This window comes from Moschus berezovskii, chromosome 12 (genome assembly GCF_049115385.1).
Source record: "Moschus berezovskii isolate FMDL1 chromosome 12, NW_MosBer_1.0, whole genome shotgun sequence".
Classification (NCBI taxonomy): domain Eukaryota; kingdom Metazoa; phylum Chordata; class Mammalia; order Artiodactyla; family Moschidae; genus Moschus; species Moschus berezovskii.
The window spans coordinates 5,169,548-5,183,393 of record NC_142471.1 but is presented as its reverse complement, the minus strand read 5'-3'; positions in this window follow the sequence as shown (position 1 = coordinate 5,183,393).

Here is a 13,846-nt window from a genome sequence, read left to right as displayed (position 1 = left end):
AGTTCGAGTTCACTTGAGCACTTGTGGATTTGGTGCTTACAAATTTAAAACCACTCCCCCAGTTCTAGCCGATGCAGTTTATGCGTCTTACACACTAGCAGAAAGGAAAGTAGATAGAGTTGACTGGGTTTAATTCAACTAAGGCAGGTGGGAGGGAAATGTGTTTGTTTATGCTCCTCAGAGGGAACATGGTAAGAGACATGCAAAAATCCAAGGAATGCATGGGTTTCTAACCTATGACCTCCAAGTTAACTTCCTCAGTTCAGTTCAGTCTCTCAGTCATATCCAACTCTTTGCCACGCCATGGACTGCAGCACTCCAGGCTTCCCTGTCCATTACCAACTCCCGGAGCTGACTCAAACGCATGTCCATCAAGTCAGTGATGCCCTCCAACCATCTCATCCTCTGTCGTACCCTGCTCCTTCTGCCTTCAATCTTTTCCAGCATCAGGGTCTTTTCAGATGAGTCAGTTCTTTGCATCTGGTGGCCAAAATATTGGAGTTTCAGCTTCAGCATCAGTCCTTCCAGTGAATATTCAGGACTGATTTCCTTTAGAATTGACTGGTTGGATCTCCTTGCAGTCCAAGGGACTCAAGAGTCTTCTCCAACACCGCAGTTCAAAAGCATCAATTCTTTGGCACTCAACTTTCTTTATAGTCCAACTCTCACATCCATACCCTAACTTCCTGACTGCCAATAATAAGACTTACACAAAAGCTTAAGCCCAAAGAAAGTCTTCTAGTGAATTTTATAAAAGGTATAAAAGCATCACTTCCAAAAGTGACATTCTTATAGTTTAACTTATAAGATTCAGGAACTTTTACTTAAATATGTGTATATATATATATATATATATATATATTCCCTCTAGTTCATCTTAATATCAGAAAATTCAACTATTCAATTAGCAGGCTCTGAAACATACCACCCTCTGTGTTTCATCCCTAATATCTGACCTACCGAAAATTTGCAGAGCAGCTTGGTTTTTCACAAGTGCAGATAAGAAAATCATCAACCCCTTTGACATGCAAATACTGTTTGGCCACTTATTAGAGAACAGGACTAAGAGTTAGACTACCCATGTCTTGGCCATCAGCATCCATCAATCAGTCCCTTAGGTGCTGATATAAAGGAACTTTTGTTGTTTAAATATCAGCTCCTCCCCTAGCCTTTCCCTGTGCATTGAAATGGGGAGGAAGGCCATGTACAGGAGGGGATTCAAAGTCATAGCATTTCAGTAAATCATCTGCCTCGCCTAAATTGGTGCTGGCTTGGAGAAAATGGCTATAAATACACATCTGCAGCTGGAGACGTCAGCCCCTGGCAGAGCTTCTCCATCGTTGTGCAGAGCGTCAGTGGGGCCTGGGCGTCTGGATCCTCGCCTCTCTTCCCCATAACCATAATCATTGATCGCAAACCAAGTGGGATCTCGCTGAATGCTCCATTAAACCGGAATAATTAAACATGGCAGTCATGGACTCTTCTAGGATCTGATTAAACACCTTGCAGAAGTCATTACTGAACCCCATCTGGGCTGAGGGCTTGCCAAACAGCAGGCTAAAACCCACAATTCCCGTTGCCACTAAGAGAGGATTCTGAGACTGGGCTTTCTGTATCCCTGTAAATTAAGCACTTGAGAACTCAGCACTGTTCAGGGGGAAAAGGGACACTCTCTGACAGCAGGGCGCAGGGGTCTGAGGGTTTAACTCCTCAATCCTTCTTGAATCTTTTTTATCACTACTCTTTAATTATTCAAAGACCACCATTCAGTCAACATCATCCTAAAACCATTTCATCTCTTAAAGTTATTGAGCTCTACATAGAAGGGGGCGTGGTGGTGACCTAGTTAGAGAGAATAGCCTATGAGGACATGCTGCGTATCCTAATTTCATTGTGGAGATGAACTCTGAAATCCAGTGTTTCTTCCTAACTGAACAGGTTCTTGTTCTATTCTTTCAAAGCAGGAGCCTCTAAAGAGGTGTGCCCTGAAATGTAAAATTGAACGAAATTTGGCTACCCTAATGGTCTGCTGTCTCATTGTCTGTATGAGGATTATTCCCGTCAGTGACACTGATTTCCAAATGAGAAATTATATTGTTTAAATGTTCTCTAATAATGTAGCCATGTGCAGAAAGATGCCTAAAAAATCCCACCTTCACTCGTTCAAAGAACAGGTTGGGTGAATGAGCTTAGTTCTACCACATAAATACATTATATTAATGGATGCTAACATCTAACCTATAGATGCACATTTTATTTATAAAAATATTTGCCAATATATATAACCATTTTCAATACCTTGCTTGGAAATTTTGACACCGCCAGTCCTTCTGTGATAACCATTGCCTCTTACAGAAACCTGTTACCTTTATTCTTCTCTGAGATTTCATCATGCATGGCCTTGTCTCCTCTTGAGTTATACCTTGTGATGAATTGTATCATAAATGAAAAGGATAGGGCTGGGACAAGTGTTGGCGAGGATGTGGAGAACCTGGAACTCTGATGCATAGTTGATGGGAGCATAAAGTGGTGCAACCACTATGGAAAACTGAATGAGGGTTCCTCAAAGACTAGACAGAAATACCACGTGGTCCAGCAGTCCCACTCTGGCCATTACTCCTTGAAAATTGAAAGCAGGGACTCGGATATTTACAGATTCATGTTCACAGTAGCCCAGATTCACTGGAACCAAAAGGAGGAAGCAATCCAAGTGCCCACTGATGGGTGAATGGATAAACAATGTGGTTTATACCAACTAAGGAATTTTATTCAACCTAAAAAATGAATGACTTTCTGGCACAGGGTACAACATGGATGAACCTGAGGACATCACACTAAATGAAATAAGCCAGCAAAAAAGCACAACTGTATGATTCCACTTACAGGAGGTACCCAGAGTAGTTAGATTCATAGATACAGAAAGTAGAATGATGGTTGCCAGAGGCTGGGGGAGGAGAATGAGGAGGTGTTGTTCATGGACACGGACTTTCAATTTGGGAAGATGTGGATATCGAATGGTAGTGATTGTACAAAATATGAATGCACTCAATGCCAATGCACTCAGCACTTTAAAATGGTGAAAATGGTCAAGTTGATGTGTAATTCATCACAATTAAGAATAAATTGTTTATTAAAAAGTTAGGGGTGGGAACCTGAATGAGTTCGTTTGTGGAGACTTGAGATGGACAAGCATAGAGACACTGGAAAGTTCAATCTTACCTCAAAGGCTTGTTGGAACAAATGCAGGAAAACATACCACCACCAATGTGCTCTCCGGATGTCAGAGCACAGCCAGACTTTGATCGATGCCCATTTATTCAGACAGACATCATTCCAAGAAGCTGAGTTCTGGAGGCCCGCAGGAGAAGCAATGGGGGAAGGAGCCCTCTCTCCAAAGGGTGATTAATTTGGTAATTAATGCAAAGCAGAGGAAGAACGATTCTGAAATGTTTGCTCCAGGCCCTAAATTTTCACAGCTAGCTCTGCAGTTGTAGCATCTGGTAGGACAGGGAGGTTGGATGAGCTAAAGGGTAAGATCAGACACCAGGGCAGCAGGGAAAGGATTAAAGATGAATAGCTTCAGGGGTGCTTGAGGATTCTCAAGCCTGGAAACCATGCTTCAAAGGAAGGGAAAATAAAAGCCATTATGAGAAGGCCCTGGTACTGATTGGAAGGAAGAAGAGCCATAGAGCTCGAAGGGACCGACCCCTTCACTTTAGATAAAAAAGGACTCTGTGCTGGATGGATAGACTGAGGGCTGGGAAGCCAGGCAAGGCCAGGTGTATAACACAGTCTGCGATAATGTGGTTCTTCAGTCACAGTGAAGGAAGTGCTGTCTTTGTAAATTTCAGACACTGTTTGCATTTTGGGTAAGGATACCTGTACCCAAGATTTTTTAAATATGATTTTCATTTATTTATTTGGGTGTGCTGGGTCTTAGCTGTAGCGCAAGGGATCTTTGATCTTCACTGTGGCATGTGGTTATCTTTTAGTTGCACCTCGAGAACTCTACATTGTGGCACGTGAGATCTGGTTCCCTGACCAGAGATGGAATCCAGTCCCCCTGCATTGGGAGTGCAGAGTCTTAGCCATTGGACCACCAGGGAAGTCCCTGTACCCAAGATTTGATTAATGTCCGTCAAGTTAGAACAAGACAGAGAAGTAAAAATAAGGAAGCATCACTGGATACCTTTGAGATGAGGAATCATTGTGAGAGCCCTAATATTTCAACACTGCCTGAAATCATAAACTCTACTGTACTGAACCTGCTGATAGCCTGGCTCCCACAGTAATTTCTGCCCTGGCCATTGAATCCTTGAGCAAAATCAAGGCACAGGTGTAGAGCAGGTCAAAATCAAGACTCCAAGGCCCCACACCACCACTGCTGAGGTGCTAGGAAGATTGCCCAGTCTCTCGTTCCTCAAAAAGGAGAAATATCCAGCCCAGCCCTGCACCCGAGCTGATGGAGTCCATCCAGAAAGGCAGATGGATGGCAAATGTGCTCTTGGAGGACACGGTGTCAGGGCTCCCCACCTCCATTCAGAACCTCTGGCGCTTCCCATTGATCAGTCATGGCACCTTTACCTGGAGAGGTCATGGTTAGCCAGTGCCTTTGACAGTTCTCAAAGGGCTCATCAAGAGGTCTTTGTTTTCCCAGAACTGCTGTGGCCAGTCACAGGCCTTGGCTAGCTGTGAGGGAGCTGGGAAACAACCCTTGGTGCCCTTGACTATTACATAAGCAGAGGACAGAGTTTTAACAGGCATGCCCCCAAATTCTGCTTCCTTCCCACTCACCAGCCTTGGCAGGAAGAGAAAGAATGCAGAGTGTTCACATGCCCTTGGCTGACCCCTGTGCTTAGAGTGTGACTCGGTTCTGCAGTTAAGACGTAAATTCTCTTAAATAGTTGCCTGGACAGGATATGTCACCCCACAGTGGCATACCCCGCTGTCCTTCACCAGCAACATCCCCACACTGAGTTCTGGTGAAGGGGCAGAGCCTGCCTGAGAAGGTTGAGACTATCAGTGAGTTCTTGTTCAAGATGTTCTCTGCAGGGACTTCCCTGGTGATCCAGTGGTTAAGAATCCACCCGCCAATGCAGGGGACGTGGGTTCAACCCCTGGTCCGGGAACTAAGATCCTATATGATGAGGAGTAGCTAAGCCCATATGCCACATCTAGAATTTGAGCTCTAGAACCCTCGACCAGCAACTGCTGAGCGCTCATGCCGCAACTACTGACGCCTTGTATTCTAGGGCCTGTGCTTCACAGCTGTTGCAGTGAGAAGCCTGAGCGCCGCAACGAGGAAAATGCCGTGTGCAGACACGGAAAGCCCTTGTGCCGCAGTGAAGACTGAGTGTGGCCAAACATTAATTAATTAGTAAAGAGAGAGGTGCCCTCTGCCCGTCTTCCACCTGCAGGAGCCAGGTGGCCACAGTCTGTGCTTTTTAAGGGTGATAGTGGGGGCTTCCCTGGTGGCTCAGTGGTAAAGAATCTGCCTGCCAAGGCAGAAGACCCAGGCTCGACCCCTGGCAGGATGATCCCGCATGTCGAGGAACTACTAAGCTCGTGCGCTTCAACTGCTGAGCCAGCGCTCTGGAGCTGAGGAGCAACTACTGACCCCACGTGCCAGAACTAGCGGAGCCGCACGCCCTAGAGCCTGCGCTCTGCAGCAAGAGAGGCCACTGCAATGAGAAGCCTGTGCACCTCTCGGAGAGAGCAGCCCCCACTCGCCACAACTAGCGAAAAGCCCATGCTGTAATGAAGACCCAGCGCAGTCAAAAGTAAAAAATAATTTTTTTTTTTTAAAAAGGGATAGTTAGGTCAAATTTCTCAAATATCAGAAAACCCTGGAAGAACCATCTCATATCAGGACCTTTTTTCCTTAGCAGAATCTGGGATCTAGTTAATTTAAGGATATCATTCTCATGTACAATGTTAGTACTTTCGGGAGTTTTGTCCTGTAAATGGATAATCAATGGATCATCTCCCACTGACACATAACTCCTAACCACCCCCAATGACATGCTCCTTCTTTCCCCAGCCTGTTCCTTCCCTGCGCTATCTGCTGTGGGGCAGACACCAGGGTAGGCGTTGAGCAGAGAGCCTGAGTCTCCAAGGGAAGGATGCTGTGGGAAAGATGACTTTATGACCAGATAACTCACAATTCGCTGTGGAGTCTGTAGCAACACAAGGACCAACCAAGTGATACGGGGTGGGGGGCAGGCAGGCAGGGGAAGGGCAGCTAGGAGGATGGTCCCGGGACCGCCAGCTGGCTAGCCCTCACCCACACTCGTCTGGTCTTCATCCCACCTCCCACTTGCTGAGAGAAGCACAGTGATAGACTGTCTTCCCAGGCATGATAGGAAAACAGCTTACACCCTGGGTACCAGAAATCAAAAAAATATGAGGTTAACTTCACAAAGTCCTTTTCCCCCCATTTTGACAATTTATTTGTCAAAGAGAATGATCAAGGATATTTAAAGTAATAGAATCAACATCTTGTTGAGGTCCTCAAAGTTGAGAATTCTTGAAATGATCCTGTGATATGACATAATTCAGCTGTTTTAGATCATTTCTATCCTCCAGACCCATATGGTTGGCAATATATAGAAGAATGTACCAAAATATCATTGGCAATCTTTAAGAAATATATAAAAAAGCATGAGTGATTCTTAAGATAAAAATTGATCTTGCAGCAATTATTTTTAGAAAAGAAAGAAAATGCATCTTCTATACCAGTGCTGTCCAATAGGAATATATACATATATTTTTAATTGAAGTATAGTTGCTGTAAAGTCACTTTCTTTTCCTGCCAGGGTACACCACTATGATGGACTATTTTCTCAATTCAAACCCACAAACACCTATACAGGCGATGGCTGCTTTCAAGTTGGGCAGTGCTGGTGGAAACCGCATGCTCAGGCAGACAGTGTAATTCAGCGTGTGTGTGTGTTCATGTATGTGTGTATGTTCATGTATGTGTGTATGTTGTCTTCTGGGACTTGATGGGCATCGGTGGCAGAAGCCAAATGGGACAACGGAAGGAGGCAGGACATACCATGGGGTCGGGAACCCCAAGGCAGCCCAGGTGCCCAGGTGAGGGAGCCACATTACTGCCCCTAGGCAGGTGAGACTCACCTGGGCCACCTCAGAGCATCAGCTGTAAGCAGCGGCAGCCCCTTCCTGGCCTGGGTCACTCAGGGACAGATTAGAAGAAGGAAGCTGAGCCTGGGAGGAGGCACGGGGAAGTCCCAGATGGCTGACTGGTCATCCCTCTCTGCATAGAAAACCCAGGACATGGGAGGAGACCTGGCTCCTGGGTCTCAGCTCCAGGCTCCCCTCAAATCTCACCAGGGCACAGTGGGCTGGGGCACCCTGGGCTGTGAACAGAGCTGCAAAGAGACCTAATAATGCATTTTCCCAGTGAGGCCCCAACTCATTTTAAGGGATGCCAGCCCGTCTCCCGTGCCAAAGTGAACTCCTGCAGTGAAAGCATTTCCCACCCTCCTCCGAAGTTTTACATTTTTAAACCTGGCAAAACAAAAGCGATCTGAGCTTGTGCCTGGCTCCAGCAGATGTCCAGAACTGGTTTCCCTGGGCGGGAGTCCCTGCAGGGACCCAGGAATGACCGGCAGGCTGTTTCCTGTTCCTGCTGCTCCACACAAGACTGCTGCCTCACCTCCACACTGCTGGGGTTTGCGCCAACCAGGTCAGCCCCATGCCCCGCGCTCCAGCTCAGCCAGCTCTTCTGCAGGGGAGGTTTCCAAGCTTCTTCCACGGAATCACATGAAAGATGGAGACGACATTGTCAACACATGGTGAGTCCATACCCGGGTGAGCGGCAGAGCGGGTATCTGGATGCTGTGAGGCACTGCGACGGACTTCCCTTCTTGAGTCTGGGATCCTGGTTTCCCCACTCCAGATGAGATCTATAATGTCCGCTAGGCTGGGCGCAAAGTACACTTGGCTTTAGGGTCAAAGCTCCAGATTTTGGAAGAAGAACAGGAAGCAGTGGTCTGGAGCAGGTCGAGACTTGACCAGGGTTTGCTGCTTGCACAGCCAGCAGTGACCCTTCCAGGAATCCTGCTGTGGGGCCAGGTGAAAAGCCACCTGTGGTTAAAGGGAGCACAGGGAGCTCTGGTCGGTGGGATGGGAACCAGCAGGCCTGGACCACTTTCCTCTCCTTCTCCTACCTCAGTGTGTCCACTGGGGGCTAGAGACCTGGACCACAGAGCCTCTGCAGTGGATTGTCCCTCTGAGGGGCTAACATCACACTAAGTACTTGGGGGTAACTTGCAACAGCCTCAGGGATTCCCCTTCCTACCTACTCATTTTCAATGCATTTTTCCTGCTTGTTATTTAATTACTAAGTCATGCCTGACTCTTTGCAAACCCAAAGACAGTAGCCTGCCAGCCTCTTCTGTCCATGGGATTCTCCAGGCAAGAATACTGGAGTGGGTTGCCATGCCCTTCACCAGGGGATCTTCCCGACCCAGGGACAGGTTGGGAAGACACCAGGGAAGCCCACCCAGGTGTCTAGTGGTAAAGAACCTGCCTGCCAATGCAGAAGATGTCAGAGACGTGGGTTCGATCTCTGGGTCAGGAAGAGCCCCTGGAGGAGAGCATGGCAACCCACTCCAGTATTCTTACCATGGATAGAGGAGTCTGGCTGGCTACCATCCAGGGGTCCCAAAGTGTCAGATGTGACTTAGCACGTGTGCAGGAAGCAGGTAAGAGGTGAGATGGGGCAGGAGCACACAGTCAGGTGGGGGTAAGGCAATGGTGCATGTGGGCCTTGGTTGGGTGTACACACCGTGGTCTTTGCTTCCTGTGGAGTTCATCTCCTCCCCATGGCAGTTATGCACTGCCAAGGCCACACCTGGATGTGCCTTCTTCACCTTTGAAATCGTGAGCTCTGACACCCCGTTCTGGCCACACCCTGCAGGCTTTGCCTCCGTGTCTCTCTGCCATCCTGAGACTCCTTAACCTGCTCCCTTCCTGCCCATCTTCCTCCTTCTGCCATCTCGGAAGGTGAGCAGTCCCTCTGCTCTTCCCAGGCTCTCTATCCCAGCCTGTTCCTCCTCTCCTAAGGGCACTGTCCATCCCCGCCTCCCTCTCATATTCCCACCCTCTTTTTCGCTACAGCCTCCTTCCACCAAGCTTGTAGATGTCACTTGCCTTCTCTTTTCTTGAAAAACTCCTTTGCTAAGGTTTTTAAATCCCTGAGGTTTGATGATGAGGTGTTCTCCCCGGCTGTCTGCAGGTTCACCCGAGGTGCCCCAGAATCAACCTCCATTTCCACTGCTGCCCTCCATCCTGATGGCTCCCATGAGGGCCGCCACTGCTGGCCAAAACAAAGAGACATTTCATTTTCCCAAGTAGAGTTACCTTTCATTATAGATTTTCCACATACCAGCCGCTGGCACAGAACGATGTAATAACTTTTCAGGATTTCCAGACCTTTCCCAAGACACTGACCCCCCCACTGCCTTCCCTGAAGGCTCCTCTGGCCAGTCCTCCAGGAGCTATCCCCGCTCCATCCTACTCCTGCAGACCCTGATGGTTTCAAAGCCTCTTCTATGGACCACCCACTGCTTGCAAGGGCTCACTGGCTCCACTCACCTGGAACAGAATCTTTGCTCATTGCACCTCCGTCTCTGTGTCAATTCCCTCTCCAAGCTTGAGATTCCCCAACCAGGCATCTGCGCTTCTATGTCAATTAGGATGCTTTCAGTTATAATTAACAGAAACCCAGTTCTAACAGACTTGAACCCTAAGGGAATTTTTGGCTCACATAACAGGAAATCAAGGTTGAACAGGCTTCCGAAAGGCTTCCATCTAGCAGCACAGGCATGCTCCCCAGGCCCTGGCTCCTGTCAGTGGCTCTGTCTAGCTCCGCAGGTCCACCTCCTTGTAAAACTGACTCTTCTGCTGCGGCCAGGGTGGCTACCCCAGCCTTCCAGGGTGACCTGGTTTTTCCCTTCCTTCCAGAAAGAAAGAAAGGAGGAGAATCAGAGGGAGAAAGAGAAAGAGAAGTCACATGTCAGCACCAAGGATCCAGCAAGACTCAGAAGGTTCCCTTCAGCTGGGCAACCTGGGGCTGCATCCTCATCTCAGAGCTCATCACAGCAGGCAGGGTTGAGTTAAGACTTTCAGAGCCCACTAGAACTGGAACAGAACCCAGCTGACCAGAGCCAACTTCCAGCAAAGCACATGAAGCCGAGGGAAGGGGTGACTATCCAGGCTTGAGTCAGAGCAGTCTTGCAGGGAGGAGAGAATCATCACCAGGCATCACCACCGACCCCCACCACTCCCCAAACAGCTCCTGCCCTGCATCCCCATCTCCATCTCAGTGGGTGTAGCATCTGCCTAGTACCCAGGCCAGGAGTCTGGGAGTCAGCCAAGGTCACACTGCCTCTTCGCTGGCTATATCTAATCCATCATCAAGACACACTTCAAAGGGGTTGCTGCTGATTTAAAGTCCCAACCCAGAGAATGTGTCCTCGAGTTTCCATACTCTCTGCCAAGCAACACTGTTGCCACTGCCTACCTGGAATCTGGCACCTAACTCCTGAGTGGTCCCCTGGGCTCTCCCCACCCTGTCTCCATGTGACCCAATAACATGCTGCAGGAAGGGGTGTGTTGTAAGACATCCTTCTTGCCTTGCCCAGCTCTTAGTGCTGTGCTTAGTTGCTCAGTCATGTCCGACTCTTTGCGACCCCGTGAGCTGTAGCCCATGGGGATTCTCCAGGCAAGAATACTGGAGTGGGTTGCCATGCCCTCCTCCAGGGGATCTTCCCAACCCAGGGGTCAAACCCAGGGCTCCCACATTGCAGACAGATTCTTTACCTTCTTAGGCACCACGGAAGCCCAAGAATACTGGAGTGGGTAGCCTAGCCCTACTTTGGGGTTTCTTCCCACCCCAGGAATCACACTAGGGTCTTCTGCATTGCAGTGGATTCTTTACCAGCTGAGCCACCAAGAAAGCCCCCAGCCGCTGGGCTTTCAGCATGAAACCCAACCTCCTAGCCCTGACTTTTCTGGCCGGCATCTCTGTGCCCACCTGCACCCTCACACACCACCTGGCTTCTAGTTTATGCATATGTCTCCTCCTGTCTTCCGTGCCTAATGGTCTCACACTCTTCCTTCAAAGCCACACTAGGAACGGTTTTGCTCGTGAGCTCCCCTGATGCGTTCCTCTCTAGACACCTCCAGTCACAAGTCCTGCTTCTCAATTTCACTGCCTTTGAGCCATTATATGGACCATGATGATATCACTCACCTGGCTGACCTACCCAAAAAAGAGACATCAAATAAATTGACTCATTTTTTCAATTACTCTCTTAATCATCATTCATTCAACAGACATTTATTAAGTGCCTCTTGTCCACTTGACAGCACTTTTTTTTAATCCCTTACATCGTTTGACTCAGAGTAGGTGCCTAACTCACATTTGTTGCTCCAAAATCTGAGATTATAGGATGCCCATTCACATTAACACATGCTAAAATGCATCCTGGCTGTCCCTTTACTTTGTCTCTGCTGCCAGGACGCTTGAATTCTAGAGAACAGCATATGTTCTCCTCTGGGTCCCTTCAGCACAGGTCTCTCCTGAGGGGCCGCGCCACAGGCTGCCGGCACCAGACTGTGTGTGCTGTGTGTGCTCAGTCGTGTCGGCTCTTTGCGACCCTGTGGACTGTAGCCCGCCGGGTCTCTCTCCATGGGATTCTCCAGGCAAGCACACTGGAGTGGGTTGCCATTGCCTTCTCTAAGGGATCTTCCAACTCATGGATCGAACCCACATCTCTTATGTTTCCTGCATTGACAGGCGGGTTCTTTACTACTAGCACCACCTGGGAAGCCCACGGCACCATACTGCCTGGGTTCAAATCCAGGATACTGAGACTTATGAGCTGTGTGGCCTTGAACCATCTACTTGGCTTCATTGTGCCTCAGTTTCCCCACATATAAAAGAAGGGTGGAGACTTCCCTGGTGGTCCAGAGGTTAAGAACCTGCCATGCAATGCACGGAATGCAATTTTGATCCCTGGTCAGGGAATTAAAATCCCACCTGCCATGGAGCAACTAAGCCTGCGAGCTACCACCACTGAGCCTGTGTGCCGCTACTCGAGAATCCACACACTGCAGTGAAAGATCGCCCACAACACAACGAAGAGCCCACCCGCTGCAACCAAGACCCGATGCAGCCAAATAAACAAATAAATAAAAAGAAGGATGATAATATTGGGTTGGCCAAAAGTTTCATTCAGCCAATGAACAAGTGCAGACAAGCAAAGCACTTAGAAAAGTACCTGTCACATAAGGAACCACTCAATAAAAGCTAGCTCTAAATATCATGACACACCCCTTCTAGATGGAGAGCCCTTGCCCCATCCTCTGTCCTGACTCCTATACTCCTGCCTGGAGTATGTCAGGGGCTTGGCAAATGCACATTGACACTGACAGCACTCGGCCATCACACTTATCAGATTGCATTTTCATGTGCCAATCTCTGCAACTGGCACATGAGTTTCTTATTCAAATGGTTGTTTGTTTCTTAGCCTCCAGCCACCAGGTATCACGTGCTGGGTGGATGCCTATGCGAAGGATCAAGGAAGTAAGGAAGTTGGAGTCTGACACAGAATGGCCACAGAAAGTGCATGAATCCCAACAGAGAACCTCTGAGCCCCTGGAGTTCTGGTACTATCAATTATACAGTTCCTTGCCAGCCTCCTTTGTGGTACTGAATGCAGAGTTTGGAGCCGCTGCAGGTAAGTGGATCCCAATGGCTGTATCTTCAAAAAATGAGAAGATCTGGAATGGGGAGTGACAAGCCAGCCTGTGCCAGACACAGGGCAGCCCTCCAGGCTCACAGCTAATGCGTGCCCTATGTGTCTGTGTGTGGAGTGGAGAACAGCCGGCCAGGCATCGCCAGGCCTCACATCAAGCGCTCAACACATCAGAGGATGACAGAATATAAGACAAGGGACAAAGACCTGGTTACAAAGGAAGCTTAGGATAAAGGGAATCCTACCTGGGAATTCTTACCTTGTGTAGGGATGCTCTGCTGCTGCTGCTGCTAAGTCTCTTCAGTCGTGTCCAACTCTGTGCGACCCCATAGATGGCAGCCGACCAGGCTCCGCCATCCCTGGGATTCTCCAGGCAAGAACACTGGAGTGGGTTGCAATTTCCTTCTCCAATGTGTGAAAGTGAAGTCACTCAGTCATGTCCGACTAGTAGCGACCCCATGGACTGCAGCCTACCAGGCTCCTCTGTCCATGCGATTTTCTAGACAGGAGTACTGGAGTGGCTTGCCATTGCCTTCACCGAGGGATGCTCTAGGAGCATCTAATTGCCACATTCTAAGCTATTACAGCTCGTCACTAGTGTGGGAAAACTGCAAATGGGCCAAGATGGCATGTTCAGGCTCTTGCCCCAGATTTTGTAAATAATGACTATGTAACAGCTGAGATATCCTGGAATGTGAAGTCAAGTGGGCCTTAGGAAACATCTCTATGAACAAAGTTAGTGGAGGTGATAGAATTCCAGTTAAGCTATTTCAAATCCTAAAAGATGATGCTGTGAAAGTGCTGCACTCAATATGCCAGAAAATTTGGAAAACTCAGCAGTGGCCATGGGACTGGAAAAGGTCAGTCTTCATTCCAATCCCAAAGAAAGGCAATGCCAAAGAACGCTCAAACTACTGCACAATTGCACTCATCTCACACACTAGTAAAGTCATGCTCAAAATTCTCCAAGTCAGGCTTCAGCAATACATGAACCACAAAATTCCAGATGTTCAAGCTGATTTTAGAAAAGGCAGAGGAACCAGAGATAAAATTGCCAA